Source organism: Mytilus trossulus, chromosome 8 (assembly GCF_036588685.1).
Source record: "Mytilus trossulus isolate FHL-02 chromosome 8, PNRI_Mtr1.1.1.hap1, whole genome shotgun sequence".
NCBI lineage: Eukaryota > Metazoa > Mollusca > Bivalvia > Mytilida > Mytilidae > Mytilus > Mytilus trossulus.
Window position 1 is genome coordinate 59,091,393 of NC_086380.1, and position 19,222 is coordinate 59,110,614.

Below are 19,222 nucleotides of genomic sequence, written 5' to 3' on the forward strand. Positions count from 1 at the left end.
ATATTTTATGAAATAGGGTAAACTTGTACTAAATTTTATCATCGGTATAAAGACATCATTCGTAAATATAGCTCAACATGCAGACTTTTTATACGTTCAGGTATTTCACATCCAATTTTTTATGGAAATATTCTTTATAAAGCACAAAGGTGTCAGTATTCACCTCAGAAACTTACAAAACCTTTAAATAGACTGATTAAGAAGGGATATAATTACGATACTGTTGTCAAGTCATTAAAGATTGCATATTTTGGCGTTAATATTGAGTCACTGATAAGGTCTTTGCGTCGGAACTAAAGACATTTATTCTAAAAACAGTTGTTGGCATGGCACTGGTTATGTTCTTCTCATATATGTTATGATGGTATAATACTAAACCCCTAACGGGAAGAATTGTGCCGGAGGTTCATATGATGAAATCATAATCTTTCAGTCAGTTTAATTGAAGTCTGGAGCTGGCATGTCAGTTAACTGCTAGTAGTCTGTTGTTATTTATGTATTATTGTCTTTTTGTTTATTTTCTTTGGTTACATCTTCTGACATCAGACTCGGACTTCTCTTGAACTGAATTTTAATGTGCGTATTGTTATGCGTTTATTTTTCTACATTGGTTAGAGGTATAGGGGGAGGGTTGAGATCTCACAAACATGTTAAACCCCGCCGCATTTTTGCGCCTGTCCCAAGTCAGGAGCCTCTGGCCTTTGTTAGTCTTGTATTATTTTTATATTAGTTTCTTGTGTACAATTTGGAAATTAGTATGGCGTTTATTATCACTGAACTAGTATATATTTGTTAAGGGGCCAGCTGAAGGACGCCTCCGGGTGCGGGAATTTCTCGCTACATTGAAGACCTGTTGGTGACCTTCTGCTGTTGTTTTTTTTATTTTGGTCGGGTTGTTGTCTCTTTGTTACATTCCCCATTTCCATTCTCAATTTTACATTGTGTATTCATACTGTTTATCATTATATGTTAGTCCTTGATTAATTTATATATATATACATATATATATATAGGAAAGTCTGTATGAAATGATCATCTTTCTTGTGTTCTTAAATGATATGTACCATTGTATGTGTTATGTATATTTTAGCACCACATTATTCCCTTAATTGTTATGTCCTGCTTTTGCGTATCCTTTCTTGTTGGCCTTTTTATATCTTTTCTCAATTATTCAAATCATAACCAGGCACTCACACGTATTAGTATAATTAAGGAATGACTGTAATATTTTTTCTGTCTATGAAGAAATAACATTAAAAATGGGGTGCACACTGAAAAACGCGCGAAGCGGGTTATTTAACAGTGTGCACCACATTTTTTATGTTATTTCGAATAGACAGAAAAAATATTACAGTTATTTCTTATAATTTAATTCTAAATTCCACTTTAAACCGTAGAAAACAATGAAAAAATATTGATGACGTCACGGTCACATGACTAAATTATGTCTATGGGCTCATAACAAAATAACGTCAGCCAATCAGAAGACGCGTTACATCCAAAATTAAATTATATTAGTGGGGTTTCAGTAGAAATATGTTCCGCTTAACACAAGTTATAGTATGAAGAAGTGTATTTCTTGAATTTATGTGCAGATCTTACTTTTTATCTGGCAGCAAAACCAATAACAACAGACGGCTTTTCATGCATTTCGATATAAATTAACCGATTATATCTCAGTTATAATTTATGTTTATATGTAAAACGTTGGGTTTTTTTTAAATAAAGTTGTGCCTTTACATTTTGTTTGTGTTTTCGTGTCTGGTTTGCTGATTGGGTGAAATAACACATGTTGTCTAAAAATAAAACTTGTATAATGATAAGAGTGATTAACCAGTAGTTGTATACATGTATAATAGAACGTGCTAGGATTGACAACTCTCCCTCACAGACCCAATGCCGTAGAAGATAGCAAATACACATGGACATTTTACTCACATGAGTTTCATGATCACGTGAATTTAAATTCATGAAAATTTCACCTCAAACGAGCTTATTCGTGAAATCAGTTTATGTGAGTTTCATGTGAATCTCGTGAATTTCATCCGAGATTCATGAGAAATTCACTTTAAAAAATTGTGTCTGTGTATAATTTACCATACGGCCTGCGACGATTAGAAAACACCATAACGTGTAGCAAGTTATGAAAGCGTGAAAAGTCCCCGAAATTAAAAATCAAACGAGCAAACTTACAGCCTGATTTATCATATGCTTCTATATTTAGACTTTTTTTTATCAACAATGAATTTTGTAACATTGTTTGCTACACACAGACTGCAACCACCAACACGGACTAAAAATCAGATGTAGAAAATAAAGACAAACACGAACGAACTACGTACTAGTACATTCGACAATCCTCGGTAGAATCCGTTACTCACGGAATCGACCGAGTTGAGACGAATGCATACTAGAATTGTACGTTTTTTTTTATAATATATCTCCTGTCCCTTGTCCCTTGTCTGATGTTTACATATCTCAGTTTTGAAATACGCTAAGCCTGTTCATGTTTGAACTTTACGACCGTTATTATAACATGGATGTTCTTCGTACTAAGAGTAGACTAGTCCGACAGACAACTTATCTATTTGTCTTTGCCTAAGCTACATCAAAAGGAGGTTAGTATAGCTAACTTATTATGACTTCACGGTTCAGCTAATGGGCAAGATATTACCTTTGCCTATACGCTCAATGAAATCGGCTGTAATTTGTTGTTTTCTTTAATCTCAATAAGACCTTTATTAACATAGACGGATGGAATAATAAGTCAGGAAGAAATAATAAATTCATCCAATAAAAGTACATGTAGATGTGATGTGACTGCCAATGAGAGAACTATCCACCAAATTTAAAATGAAGAGGATGTAAACAGTTATAGGACAAACGTATGGCCTTCAACAATGAGAACCACCCATATCATATAGTAGGCTTTAAAACGCCCCGACATGGATATTATCAAACAATTCAATTGAAAAAAACTAACGGTTTAATTTCTAACAAAATAATTTACGAAAAACAAATTGACAGATATGAACTTAGTTCGACAAGCACTGAACTACAGGTACCTGACTTGGGACAGTCTCATACAGAATGTTATTATTATTATATTGATGTTTTGGGAGGCGACTTTCCTGCTATGGAATGTGGCGGGAATAACCATGTTTATACGCACTTATGGTGCGGAATTAGGGTCATAAATATTGATTTTAGTATATCCTAAAAATGATTTCAGTATATACTAAAATCATTTAAGGATACCCGAAAATCAATTCAGGGTATGTTAAAATGTAATTTAGTATATACTGAAATCATTTTAGTATATTATCCTGAATACTAAAATCGATATTTATGACCCTGATTCCGAGCCATACGCACTCAACCTTCTCTCATTCTGTGAAGATTCCCAACAAATTTTAATATAAGAAGACCAAATTAACTTTTGACTTGAGGTTACAATATTTTTCTATACTTGTTAGTCAATGAAAAGCATTATCTAACAATCGATTGCAAGTCAATGAAAAATCGGAAGTAGTAATTTTTGCAGGCAATATATTTTTTTCATAATTTACATTTTTGAATTGCACAAAAATTAAAGGAAGATGAGAGATTTGGTATCATTTTCAATCCAAGTAAAAGGTGCAATTAAGCATTATATTTTCAAGTTTTAATTGTATATATCTATTTAAGGGAAAGATGTATAGATTGTTTCTAAAGGATAATTAAGGCTTGCCAAGTGTTCGGACTAATGGGGAATATCTAACAAAGGGGAAAGATACGAAGCAATTAAGTCTGAAAGAGATGTGATGCAACAAATGATGTGTCAGCAATTCCAAGAATGAGGTTCCTTAAAGGATTCACGGAATAGAGAATAATAGACAAAAAATGCAGAATAAAGCAAATGAAATAAAGAATACTAGTAGACAAAAAATGGACTAATAAAATAAAGAATTCAGAATGTTGATGTGTTACAACATAAATCGAGAATAAAATGCTAATAATATTAAGAATATAGAGAAAAATAACTTAATATTAACGAATTTAGCAACGAAAGACCCTTTCCAGACCCCCACGTATCAAATGTTTTTGACACCAGATTAACTTTTAATTTCAAGATGGTTGTGGGAGGTGATACTTTACTAAATGACTCTGATGTTTATGTGACCAAAAATACAAAAAAAATACTTATATAGAAAAATAGTAATTAAACGAGTTTTATGAAGGAAAGTACTATTAACTGACAGCTCATTGCACAATACAGGATCTCAAGAGCACTTATTGATGCGTTATTTTTGGCATTTGAGCATCAATTTGTCTCTGTAGATTTTTTTCTTTTCTTTTTTTTTGTTATTTTTGTTAATTCGATTCAACCCTCCTTCTGTTAATTTGGTGAGTGGAAAAACGAAAGTACGTCGAAGGATCATCATACATAAAACATAATTCCGAAAATGAATTTAATAATACTTATTAGGTCAAACAAAAATACAATGTTGTAATCGAAATAAACAATACCATTCCTTAAGTATTCCCACAGTTCCTCAAAACAAGTTGAACGACTACTCAAAACATGTTAATATGCTAGCACTATGCCGTCCTTCACTCAAATATAAGATGGTGTACTTCCACGGAGATTTGACTAAATTTGCTGTTCAGACATTTGAAAAATTGAAATGTAAAAGAGGTAATGTTTGTCCCTCATGTACAGCTCTAACTCCATATCCTAGTATCGTAATACTATTGATCTTGATTGTGTGTTATGAGGGGGGCAATAGGGGGTTCGTTAACATGTTAACAAACACCATGAACACCTCGATTTTGGCAAAAATAGTTAACAACAAAAACAACAAATGCAAAAATGCGGATAACAGTTAACACAGTGGGTTGAAAGCCGTTTACAGTTTAAATTTATCTCAGATTTATAATAGTAAAAAACACCTTGAAAAAGTCCAAAACAGGTGAACATAAAAAGGTATTGCCCCCACCCTCTTTTATCAGCTCTTCAACTTTTGCATTGGATTTACAGCTTTTACATTAATGCTAGCAAGACAAATATTTGTTTAGCTTACTTGCTTTGTTTGTATCAATGTTTGCTCAAGCATGGCTATTAAGATAGGCGGGGCTTCATCTTGTATACATCATACTTAAATTTTATTGGATGTTATGTTTGAGTTTAAGGACACTTAATTTTAAAACATCACATGACAAATATTCTCACATGTTTCGTTACCTGTAAATATACAGTAAAATAGTTATTCGAACACACCTACTCTGATTTTGTGATTCATTGGATAGGTATTTCACTTGACCCCATACTCCATCTTTTAGGACTGTGATTTTTATATGTTATAAAGCCAACCTGTCACTTTTCTATATAAAAATGATAGAATCTGAAGCGAGATGTTGTATCAAATACCTTGTTTTGTACGTTTTCAAGACAAAATATTCATCTCAAACACACCCTAACATAAAAAAAGGTGCACTCGATTTTCTCATTTTTTTACAGGTGAGGATAGGTATAATGTAAATAAGCTGAAACACCGCCTATCTTAATTGCCATGCCCGAGCAAACATTGATACAAACAAAGCAAGCAAGCCAAACAAAGATTTGTCTTGCTAGCATTAATGTAAAAGCTGTAAACTTAAAAAAAAGTTTGGCCTCGAATATCAATGAAAACGGTATCTGTCGTATCACGCATATAGAAAATGCGTATGGATATTATAATATAATTCCTCTTTATTTATCTACAATTGTATCTAGATCATAGGTCGTTCAAGTAAAACACATCAACGTGTTAACTAAATTTTACATGATGATCTCTGATATGAAAAGAGAAATAAGAAAACTATTAGATTTAGAAGTTTGGATCAAATATGTGTTAAACTAGAGGCTCTAAAGAGCCTGTGTCGCTCACCTTGGTCTATGTGCATATTAAACAAGGACACAAATGGATTCATGACAAAATTGTATTTTGGTGATGGTGATGTGTTTGAAGTTCTTACTTTACTGAACGATTTTGCTTCTTACAATTATATCTATCATGAACTTTGCCCATTAGTAACAGAGAACTATATTTGGTAAAAAATTACATAAATTTACCAAATTAATGAAAATTGTTAAAAATTGACTATAAAGGGCAATAACTCCTTAAGGGGTCAATTGACCATTTAGGTCATGTTGACTTATTTGTAGATATTACTTTACTGAACATTATTGCTGTTTACAGTTTATCGCTATCTATAATAGTATTCAAGATAACCAAAAACGGCAAAATTTCTTTAAAAATTACAAATTGGAGGGCAGCAACCCAACAACCAGTTGTCAATTCATCTGAAAAATTCAGGGCAGATAGATATTGAGTTGTTTAACAATTTAACTTCTTGTCAGATTTGATCTAGATGCTTTGGTTTCATAGTTATAAGCAAAAAACTGCATTTTACCCCTATGTTCTATTTTTAGCCGTGGCGGCCATCTTGGTTGAATGGCCAGGTCATCGGACACATTTTTCAAACTAGATACCCCAAAGATGATTGTGGCCTAGTAGTTTCAGTGGAGATTTTGTAAAAGATTACTTAGATTTATGAAAAATGGTTAAAGATTGACTATAAAGGGCAATAACTCCTAAAGGGGTCAACTGACCATTTTGGTCATGTTGACTTATTTGTAGATCTTACTTTGCTGAACATTATTGCTGTTTACAATTTATCTCTATCTATAATAATATTCAAGATAATAACCAAAAACAGCAAAATTTCCTCAAAATTACCAATTCAGGGACAGAAACCCAACAACCGATTGACCGATTCATCTGAAAATTTCAGGGCAGATAGTTCTTGACCTGATAAACATTTTTATCCCATGTCAGATTTCCTCAAAATGCTTTGGTTTTTGAGTTATAAGCCAAAAACTGCATTTTACCCCTATGTTCTATTTTTAGCGGTGGCGGCCATCTTGGTTGGTTGACCAGGTTACGCCACACATTTTTTAAACTAGATACCCCAAAGATGATTGTGGCCAAGTTTGGATTAATTTGGCCAAGTCGTTTCAGAGGAGAAGATTTTTGTAAAAGATTACTTTAATTTACGAAAAATGGTTAAAAATTTACTATAAAGGGCAATAACTCCTAAACGGGTCAACTGACCATTTTGGTCATGTTGACTTATTTGTAGATCTTACTTTGCTGAACATTATTGCTGTTTACAGTTTATCTCTATCTATAATAATATTCAAGATAATAACCAAAAACAGCAAAATTTCCTCAAAATTACCAATTCAGGGGCAGCAACCCAACAACCGATTGACCGATTCATCTGAAAATTTTAGGGCAGATAGATCTTGACCTGATAAACATTTTTATCCCCATGTCAGATTTCCTCAAAATGCTTTGTTTTTTTAGTTATAAGCCAAAAACTGCATTTTACCCCTTTGTTCTAATTTTAGCCGTTGCGGCCATCTTGGTTGGTTGACCAGGTCACGCCACACATTTTTTAAACTAGATACCCCAAAGATGATTGTGGCCAAGTTTGGATTAATTTCGCCAAGTAGTTTCAGAGGAGAAGATTTTTGTAAAAGATTACTTTAACTAACGAAAAATGGTTAAAAATTGACTATAAAGGGCAATAACTCCTAAACGGGTCAACTGACCATTTTGGTCATGTTGACTTATTTGTAGATCTTACTTTGTTGACCATTATTGCTGTTTACAGTTTATCTCTATCTATAATAATATTCAAGATAATAACCAAAAACAGCAAAATTTCCTCAAAATTACCAATTCAGGGGCAGCAACCCAACAACCGATTGACCGATTCATCTGAAAATTTTAGGGCAGATAGATCTTGACCTGATAAACATTTTTATCCCATGTCAGATTTCCTCAAAATGCTTTGTTTTTTGAGTTATAAGCCAAAAACTGCATTTTACCCCTTTGTTCTATTTTTAGCCGTGGCGGCCATCTTGGTTGGTTGACCAGGTCACGCCACACATTTTTAAAACTAGATACCCCAAAGATGATTGTGGCCAAGTTTGGATTATTTGGCCAAGTAGTTTCAGAGGAGAAGATTTTTGTAAAAGATTACTTTAATTTACGAAAAATGGTTAAAAATTGACTATAAAGGGCAATAACTCCTAAACGGGTCAACTGACCATTTTGGTCATGTTGACTAATTTGTAGATCTTACTTTGCTGAACATTATTGCTGTTTACAGTTTATCTCTATCTATAATAATATTCAAGATAATAACCAAAAACAGCAAAATTTCCTCAAAATTACCAATTCAGGGGCAGCAACCCAACAACCGATTGACCGATTCATCTGAAAATTTTAGGGCAGATAGATCTTGACCTGATAAACATTTTTATCCCATGTCAGATTTCCTCAAAATGCTTTGTTTTTTTAGTTATAAGCCAAAAACTGCATTTTACCCCTTTGTTCTATTTTTAGCCGTTGCGGCCATCTTGGTTGGTTGAACAGGTCACGCCACACATTTTTTAAACTAGATACCCCAAAGATGATTGTGGCCAAGTTTAGATTAATTTGGCCAAGTAGTTTCAGAGGAGAAGATTTTTGTAAAAGATTACTTTAACTAACGAAAAATGGTTAAAAATTGACTATAAAGGGCAATAACTCCTAAACGGGTCAACTGACCATTTTGGTCATGTTGACTTATTTGTAGATCTTACTTTGTTGACCATTATTGCTGTTTACAGTTTATCTCTATCTATAATAATATTCAAGATAATAACCAAAAACAGCAAAATTTCCTCAAAATTACCAATTCAGGGGCAGCAACCCAACAACCGATTGACCGATTCATCTGAAAATTTTAGGGCAGATAGATCTTGACCTGGTAAACATTTTTATCCCCATGTCAGATTTCCTCAAAATGCTTTGTTTTTTGAGTTATAAGCCAAAAACTGCATTTTACCCCTTTGTTCTATTTTTAGCCGTGGCGGTCATCTTGGTTGGTTGACCAGGTCACGCCACACATTTTTTAAACTAGATACCCCAAAGATGATTGTGGCCAAGTTTGGATTATTTGGCCAAGTAGTTTCAGAGGAGAAGATTTTTGTAAAAGATTACTTTAATTAACGAAAAATGGTTAAAAATTGACTATAAAGGGCAATAACTCCTAAACGGGTCAACTGATCATTTTGGTCATGTTGACTTATTTGTAGATCTTACTTTGCTGAACAATATTGCTGTTTACAGTTTATCTCTAACTATAATAATATTCAAGATAATAACCAAAAACAGCAAAATTTCTTCAAAATTACCAATTCAGGGGCAGCAACCCAACAACCGATTGACCGATTCATCTGAAAATTTCAGGGCAGATAGATCTTGACCTGATAAACATTTTTATCCCATGTCAGATTTGCTCTAAATGCTTTGTTTTTTTTAGTTATAAGCCAAAAACTGCATTTTACCCCTTTGTTCTATTTTTAGCCGTTGCGGCCATCTTGGTTGGTTGACCAGGTCACGCCACACATTTTTTAAACTAGATACCCCAAAGATGATTGTGGCCAAGTTTGGATTAATTTCGCCAAGTAGTTTCAGAGGAGAAGATTTTTGTAAAAGATTACTTTAACTAACGAAAAATGGTTAAAAATTGACTATAAAGGGCAATAACTCCTAAACGGGTCAACTGACCATTTTGGTCATGTTGACTTATTTGTAGATCTTACTTTGTTGACCATTATTGCTGTTTACAGTTTATCTCTATCTATAATAATATTCAAGATAATAACCAAAAACAGCAAAATTTCCTCAAAATTACCAATTCAGGGGCAGCAACCCAACAACCGATTGACCGATTCATCTGAAAATTTTAGGGCAGATAGATCTTGACCTGATAAACATTTTTATCCCCATGTCAGATTTCCTCAAAATGCTTTGTTTTTTTAGTTATAAGCCAAAAACTGCATTTTACCCCTTTGTTCTATTTTTAGCCGTGGCGGCCATCTTGGTTGGTTGACCAGGTCACGCCACACATTTTTTAAACTAGATACCCCAAAGATGATTGTGGCCAAGTTTGGATTATTTGGCCAAGTAGTTTCAGAGGAGAAGATTTTTGTAAAAGATTACTTTAATTAACGAAAAATGGTTAAAAATTGACTATAAAGGGCAATAACTCCTAAACGGGTCAACTGATCATTTTGGTCATGTTGACTTATTTGTAGATCTTACTTTGCTGAACAATATTGCTGTTTACAGTTTATCTCTAACTATAATAATATTCAAGATAATAACCAAAAACAGCAAAATTTCTTCAAAATTACCAATTCAGGGGCAGCAACCCAACAACCGATTGACCGATTCATCTGAAAATTTCAGGGCAGATAGATCTTGACCTAATAAACATTTTTATCCAATGTCAGATTTGCTCTAAATGCTTTGGTTTTTGAGTTATAAGCCAAAAACTGCATTTTACCCCTATGTTCTATTTTTAGCCGTGGCGGCCATCTTGGTTGGTTGACCGGGTCACGCCACACATTTTTTAAACTAGATACCCCAATGATGATTGTGGCCAAGTTTGGTTTGATTTGGCCCAGTAGTTTCAGAGGAGAAGATTTTTGTAAAAGTTAACGACGACGGACGACGACGACGGACGACGGACGACGACGGACGACGGACGCCAAGTGATGAGAAAAGCTCACTTGGCCCTTCGGGCCAGGTGAGCTAAAAATTAATATGTCATTTTATTATTATAATTAATTTATTCATTATTTTTTGCTTTTTCAAGATATTGTATTTTAACTCTCGCGTTATGAAATAAGAATTATATATTTTACGTAACCCACGAATTGATTAAAAAATTGAAGATTTTATATGAGATATTTTAGGTCGGTAAATTGTTGATAAAATCATTGTGTTGAGGTATGCAGCATTTATAGAAAGACTTAATTTAACATGAAACGTACATAGGTTGACGTTAATAGGTAATTTACATGATACAATGGGTTCAAGGTGTCAATTTTTGTACAGGTTAATCGGGTGAATTAAAATATGAGATTTCATCATGAAACGAACAATTGCAATGGATATAAGTGCTGTTCTTCAGCGATTTTAACAGTAAGTAATTTATATCAATTTTATGGGCATGCAATAATCCTTTTTTTTTCAAATTTTAGTATATGAAACACTTTTGCTTATATCATGTATATTAAGAATTTTTTAATGTCGTTACGTGTATGTCTGCAAACTTTTATTTTCTTTTCTTTTCGATGTCGATTGCATGGATGCAAACAATGCATATGAATTAATATCAATAAATTAAATAATTTTTTTTATAGTTTATATGGAATGTCATTGATGGTTTTCTCATTGGCTAATAAAACCTCATCTCCGTACTTTATAAAGATTCGTTATGTAGGCACGTCATTTTTCAGAATTGAATGCATCTTTTTGTAATTTTATTTGGCCGCGTAAAAGAGTTGACCGTTGTACAATGGACGAACTCCCAACGCTTTTATAAATTTTTATACCCTTGTTGATTTTTTATGAATGCAACAAGGATCTACAATAAATTAATTTGTATTTGAAAAACAATAAGTAAATATGTTTTTGAGGGATATTGAATTTGTATCCCTCCTATCATACTCGGATCAAAAGGAGGTCCGGTAAGGGCCGATTTTGTCCTAAAACTTCATGTTTATCTGAAGAAAGATTTTTGACACTTTTCAAACACTTAAAAGTGTTTACTTGAGTCTATTCAATTAGTTCATGTGAAAGATTTGAACTGATTTAGTCATAAAGAACGATCAAATTCAAGCTTAAATATGAAAAATCTATCAAATATGTCATAATATGTTTTTATAAAAATATAAAAGTTGCTGCATCTGCCTTCATCCTCAACTTTATATATGTTATGTATTATCATAAAATATAACTTACAATTATATATTAAAAATGAATACAAATGCGGACACTTCCATTTAATACGGAAATCGTCTAAAAATTAACTCAAATGCTAAAATTGTGTGAAGATTTGAGTAATATAGCATGACTTTATGATGCAAGTACTTGATACATGTGCATTGTATTGTCAAAAACAACCAATTATCATGTAACAAAAGTATTCTACTCTCCAATAAATAGCTTTAAGTTTACATTTCAACAATTTGTAAAACTGCTATATTTTTGGGCATAAATGGGTTCTGCCTGATCCTACTCCTTTGTCAAAATTAATAAAATATATATCTTTCAGTCACCTATAAGTATTTGCAATTTGAATCAATCTTCAAACATCTAGCCTTGAAGTCATAAAACTTTCGAGTCAGCTATTTGTACTCGTACTCAAAAATCAACCAATAAAAATGGTGGATTTCATGTTTCAAGTATGATTGTTTTGCTCCAAACACTGAGCAAAGTTTTATGAATTCAAGCCCAGATCTTCAAGAGAAAGACACTTTCATGACGCTATAGTGTAATGTAAATTTAAGGAAAATCTCAGAATAATTAATTCCCAAATTCTCATACATGTACCACACCAAATACGCCAAAACGAGACACAAAATCAAACGACAGAAAACAAATATCATTCATACAGTCAAACTTCGCGTCTTTTATTAGATTCTAGCCAATTTCAAAGCTATTCATCGCGACTGATCTTAAACAACTTCCATGGTCGTTTTTCGGCTTACTTCGTTTCCAAAATAATATGCACCTAAACGCCGCAAGCCGGTGAAAGGAGTAACTTTTAAGCACATAACGATAATCTTAACAGAAATTTTATTTTGTGTACCAAACGTTTTCTTCTCGAGCTTTCACATTTTTTTCCTCGATCAAATTGACACCACATGAATTTGGCCATTTGCCTTCAAATATTTTGGTTTTGAGCGTTACTGGCGCATGTAAATTATGAAAAACGCTTCCGATACTTAGAGTTTTAAAATGTTTCACATCCTTGCTTTTTTCGGTCTTTTATACATCATTTGATTTCATTTCTATTTGATTTTTTTTATATGGAGCGTTCCCGATGCAGTTAAATCTAGAAAAATGCCTCAGACGTAAAATTTCTTACAAAGTTTTATGTTCATTCAAGTGAATACAACAAGTGCGTGTGAAATTGCATCAGTTATTAACAGATATACGTCTGATAATACGTACTGATGACATTTCAGATGATTTTAATCGTTATGTAACTTGATGAAATAAAATGGTTTGTGATATGCATGAATTCAGACGACTTGATCAAGACGTTAATTGTTGATTAATGTTTAAAGTACAAATAATGTCATGGGCTACTTTTGCATATATTTACGTTAAAGAAAAAATTATTAAAGAGATACAAATTTGATGTTCATGGAATCAAATTGAATATTTAATATGTGTCCAATATAGGGGGAACATGTGGGATAAACAGAATTATCACAGCATTAATTCTCATAATGCAATAAAACCAACAACCGTAAGCAGTGGCGTCTTTTTATGTTGTGATGCTAAACTATTGTTTCAGATAAGGGTGAAGGTTGGTACCAAGCCGATGCATTTGTTGTGCACCTGTCTTAAGTCAGGAATCTGATGTTCAGTTGTTGTCGTTTGTTGATGTAGTTCATAAGTGTTTCTTGGGTTTATTTTATATAGATTAGACCGCTGGTTTTCCACTAGTCATTTTCGGGGCCCTTTATAGCTTGCTGTGCATGATCCAAGGCTCCGTGTTTGAGACCTAACATATACTTTTAATGGTTTATTTTTTCTGTGAATTGGATGGAGATTAGTCTCATTGGCACTCATACCACATCTTCTTGTATCTAATAAAACCAAAATATATTAGCAATAATGAACATGCGGAATTAAAAAAAGAACCGTGCTCAGCTTCAGTTGTCACCAATAAGACCGGTGATTCTGACTAAAACGCGCTTTAAAGAAACCAGAATAAACGGTAAAAAATCAGAGAATGGCTCAAAGACTACTTTCCAGCTCTAAAAGTATACCGAGGTCTATTTTTTCGATTCTATAATGGTTTACTTTTACTGTGAATTGGATGGATAGTTTTCTCATTGGCACTCATACCACATCTTCTTGTATCTAATAAACCCAAAATACATTAGTAATGATGAACATGCGGAATTAACAAAAGAACCGTGCGCAGCTTCAGTTGTCACCAATAAAACCGGTGGTTCTGACCGTAAAAACGCGCTTTAAAGAAACAAGAATTAAAGGGGGAAAAAAATCAGAAAACGGCTTTAAGACTATTTTCCAACTTCAAAAGTATACCGAGGCCTATTTTCTCGAATCAATCTCTGTAAATAAGGAAGCTTTACGCTTTACTGAATTGACATTAGTTTTTGTTTACATAATTAAGTGTTATGTCCTAGGTTTTTAAAAGCGTGATCATTTACATATAAAACAATTAACGAAAAGTCACTTTAGTGTAAATAAAACACATTGATTGCGATACATTGAATAAACATATTTTTCAATTAATTTAACAGTGGGGAAAAAAAGATCAGAAAAAGGCAGATTTTTCTCTAACATCTCAAGTATTAAACTTTGAGCAGAAATCGATTTTCTTGTCATGGAGTACGTATTAGTATATTCTACTATTATCAACATAAAGGCACAAAAGAAATGGACGATTTCCTTTCTACCGCGGATGTTTATTCGGTTCGTTGATCAGACGACAAGTTTCTGGTTTAAGTGCTGTTCCATGTTCATGCGCTATAAAAAAAATTATACAACGATGATTAAACACATCTCCCGTTTAATCTTCACTCATCCTTCTCAAATGGTAAAAAGTTGAATTTTTGAAGTATGAGTAGAACTGGACACACATATCTGTATAAACATCTCCCGTTTAATCTTCACTCATCTTTCTTCAATGGCGGAAAGTTGAATATATTGGATATATAAGTAGAACTGGACACAAAGATCTGTATTGAATCACTCGGTATATTAAAAGGTCGATTTGTGCTGTCGAAAAGACAGAAACAGACATGCGCGCCATGTGCTGTCGTATTAGTATTTTTCTTCTTCTGTTTTTGACCTTTATGATGAAATTATTTTTGTTCTGGTTTCAAACAGACGTTTTTTCACAATTTTATGAAATAGTATTACACTGTTCTTCACGTATGCATTTTTTTTTATTGAAACTAACCGTCTATAATTGCATGATAATTTACTGTGCAGGTTCAAACTTTATAAAATGAATATTGAAAAACGGAAACTTTAAAATCTTTTCAATTTCTAGGTAACAAATTGCGTTAAACGTTTTGATATAAGCAGTTATGCAAAAGGTTAATTGGCAAAGTTGTTTATTTCTTCAAGATGGCGATATCTCACAAAGACGAGGTTAACGAGTTAAACGAGAAGTTATCTTCGTTCCGTTATCTGTTATCTAATTTTATGCTTACTTTACTTTGTTTTCTATTCATATCAGCTTCATATGTTTATAGAACTGTTTATTATTTTTATAGTTAAGTTTTTCCGATGAATATTTCTCCAGCCACCTGTTGTTTTCGTAAAGCAGGGTTCCAATGAGGACATCAAATATGCACACAAAAAATAGCAGAGAAAAAGATGTTATAAATTAAAAAAATATATGTAAAAAGTGTCGTCACAAAATGTGTTTCATGGAACATATTTATAGAGAAGCGTTTTAGCGATGGCGTTGTCGGTTTATTTTCGACTTATGAGTATGAATGTCCGTCTGTTATCTTTCGTCTCTCTTGAACTTGAAAACTCAATCAGAAATCAAACCGCAAATTGATGAAGAATAAAATAATATTTCGTCGAGAAATCGACAATTAACCTAATTACCACCAATATTTGCACAGAAAAACTGTTTTTCATGGCTAGTGCATATTATATATGTATCAAACTTACAACTGCATTGTCCAGTAACAGATTTCAAATTATTGTAGTATTTTAAAACTGTTGTAATTTAAATAATCGAGAATAAACAAAACTAAAAGCAAAAAGGTTTGACCTGATTTTTTTTTTAAACAAGTACCACTGTTGCATATGACGTTAAATATCAATTACATTTGGCAGACATATTCATACTATATAGAGTCTATTATCTTTAATTTTCATTACATTACAAATTGTCTTCTTGTAGTAAACATTAGACCCTCCTTATAGTCAACAATTGTAATCGAGTTACATTTTAATGTCATTTTTAAATTGTTATTTGACGTATAGTACCATATCATTTGTCATGATACGATTCGTTTGATACTCTGTCCGTATAATAATGTAAACTGTCAATACGGATGGCTTGTATGGATTTCACTCCTTTATATTGAGGTTCACCACTGAACAATGATTAAATCAAGGCTGGTATGGTGTAAAATATCAATTTGTACATGGGTGGACACGTCTGTTTTGCGTTTCATAAATCTGGAAGGTATGTGTGTAAAAAGGCCTTGATTACAGCATTCAGTTAAAGTGCAGAAGACGCTGTTTAAATATTAATCCCATAAACCAGACTGGTTTATGGGATTAATATTAAAAAAGGCAGACTTATCTAAGTTGAGACAAGCTATAGCAGCCACTCGCTAGCAGCCACTTTGCTACTCCCATAAAGGGGTTCTTCAGGACAGAAATGTAACTACCATAACTTTCACTAATAAAATTAATTGTAGGTTGAATAATAACCAGTAGCAAATATTTCAAACATAAGTAGGGACCTGAACATTTTTGAACGTGCCAATTTTCCCCTTCTAGTCATCCTCGGTTACGTTACTTTCTACATAAACAAATGCATCTAAATTCAATATCTGTAATAACTTAAATATTTGAACTTCATGTCAGTCATTTTAGAAAGAATAATATGCACGATACCGTATTTCAAAACACAAATATGTGACATCGTCTTTCTTCTGTATATATATGCCAAGGCTGGAGGTACATGCACTTTAGGTAATAAAAGTAGGTCTGGTACAATTCTAGGTAAAAAGCGTAAATTATTTTTAATTTCTTGTGTGTAGTGGTTTTTGTAGCTTTGACGCGATTTTGAAAAACGAGGCGAAATTAAGCTTATTTTTTGTACAATGACCTTTTTCGTTCTGAAGTATACTTTTTTTCTAGTGTTACTGTCATTGAAAATGACCAATTAGAAATTAATTGGTAATCCCGGAAAGAGTGTCGGATGTGGGTGACAGTGGCTGTATATAAGAATAACGTATTCTTCAGTAATTATTGATATGCTTAGTAATATATATATATTACCCAGAGTTCACACGATAAACGTGTCCTTCTAGAGTGAATCGTCACTAAGGAAACGTATCTTGTAACTGTGCGTATACGTTGCTGAAATTCACTATACTTGCTTTTATGTCACGTGTAGGGAGCGCGAAGTAGTGGTGTAGCACTTTAAGGTTTGATTTGAAGGATTTGTTGAAAATTATATTATATATTTTAACACGAGATATATGAAAGAGAGCTATGCACACTGCGATAGTATTTTCTTAAATTCCGTTTACATGCAGATGAATGGATGTATAGTGTTTGAGAGTATGGAATTGCTTTAGGTGTCTGCTGCAAGTACTAGGTAAGATACATTTAGTTTTATTATTTCATTTCCTAGAATCGGCTATAAACAGTTGGGACAATTTTACACTTATGTTAAAAAAAATGTTTTTTTTTTATAAAAGATTGATTATTAAACAGACGAACCAATGTCACGAAACGTCGTAATTCCTATTTTTATTCTATATTTCGCCGTTTCAGAATTTAAACGAAAATCGCTTATTTCAATGTTCTTCAGTAGATATCGAAATAGTGCTATCATGTTCATTGTTGACGATATTATTCACCTATTACAAAGCTTTGGTATACGCTTCCAAAATGTATTACCAATATATAAAAATGGAGATTGGTATGATTGTCAATGAGACAACTATCCACTAGAGACTAAGTGACGATGACTTTAACAGCTATAAGCCACAATGCAGCTTTCAACACTGAACAAAACCCATATCTTATACTCAGCTTCTAAAGCACGACAACAGCTGTGAAACACATAAAAATTATATCTGTAGCCGTTTACTAAGATGATCATGGTTGTCAAATATTTGACCACTACATGTTACAATATAGGAATAGATTATAAGACTAATCAAAACGCCTGTGTATGCAATATTTTGACACAAACCATAACAAACTTGAAAGCTTATATAATAGATAGACACTCATAATAATATGATTATAAAAGATAATTGTGAAAGGCTAGCTAGCTGAAGCTTTGTTTATCAATGCAACGACACATTCAGGATCATTCAGGGTACCCAATTACTCTAGATTATTGGATATACATATGAAACATACACGAAAAAGCCGGAAAATAGGTCAAAACTTGAATGTTTACAGACACGTAATGTCAAGCATATCCATGCATTAGTGATGCTATTATTACTTATATATATATCCTCGTCTCATGGGATTTCTTGCTACCAGGAATGCAGGGTGACGTCATAATTTCCATTGAAAACGTATGCAAAGTGCGAATTCATATGACGTACGAAAACATATGATCTGACGATAGTGGTAATACGTCTAGTTTATGTTTGTCGGACATGCAGTTGTTTATTTACTAACATTAATACAGTATACTTCAATATGATGGTAACGAGCCCAGTGTAAATCTGTCTGACATGCAATTGTTTATTTATTAACACTTAACGTGTAGTATGGCCACCGTGACATCTTAATGTCATGTACCGTTTGCTGTTTACATTAGTTGTCTCTCGATCATGCATAAACTTGTGGTAGTAGCATCGAAATTTTGAAAATGTATAGTGATCAGGATTTTGAATATGGTATCGTTATGTGTTGTTTTTTTAGGGTTATAGATGCATCGCTCCTGCAAAATACTGTAAAATAAGTGGAATTTCAGAGGCAACATAACACCGGTATGACCCCTCAAGGTCACATCCGATGTGTTGCGTACACCTTTACTGAATTCTGTGAACGTATAATATTCAAGATTTAAAATTTCATATCAATAACTTTTTGGGAAAGAAGGGGGGGATTAAAAAAATGTTGTGTATCTATGTTCTCTAATTGAAAGTCTTGAGTTAAGATTTCCGGACTTTCTAATATCTTTTTAAAATGATTTCTCAGTTTTTAGTTTTGGATTCCCAATCTAATGGATAAATGAATGGGTTAGTTTTGATTTCCAGTCTGCTGAAAACGGGATATGCTAGTTTTGATTTTTTTCTGACTTTATTTCATTGTAAGTACATGTCTCAATTGATTTTTTGATTTTCTGATTTCATTGT

At 32.9% G+C, this 19,222-nt stretch overlaps 1 protein-coding gene across 2 annotated transcripts in view; it reads left to right on the top strand.

Annotated features, from left to right (window-relative positions):
• Positions 1–10,948: 10,948 nt before the first annotated feature.
• The window catches only part of LOC134681205 (sodium-dependent dopamine transporter-like), a 65,608-nt gene continuing 57,334 nt past the window's right edge, over positions 10,949–19,222 (top strand). The window contains exon 1 of one of the 2 annotated variants that reach the window (XM_063540708.1): positions 10,949–11,069. The gene's annotated coding sequence lies outside the window, so the exon portion shown is untranslated. Of the gene's footprint in view, positions 11,070–17,200; positions 17,494–19,222 lie in introns of those variants that run through there. The other variant, XM_063540707.1, reaches the window with a different exon arrangement.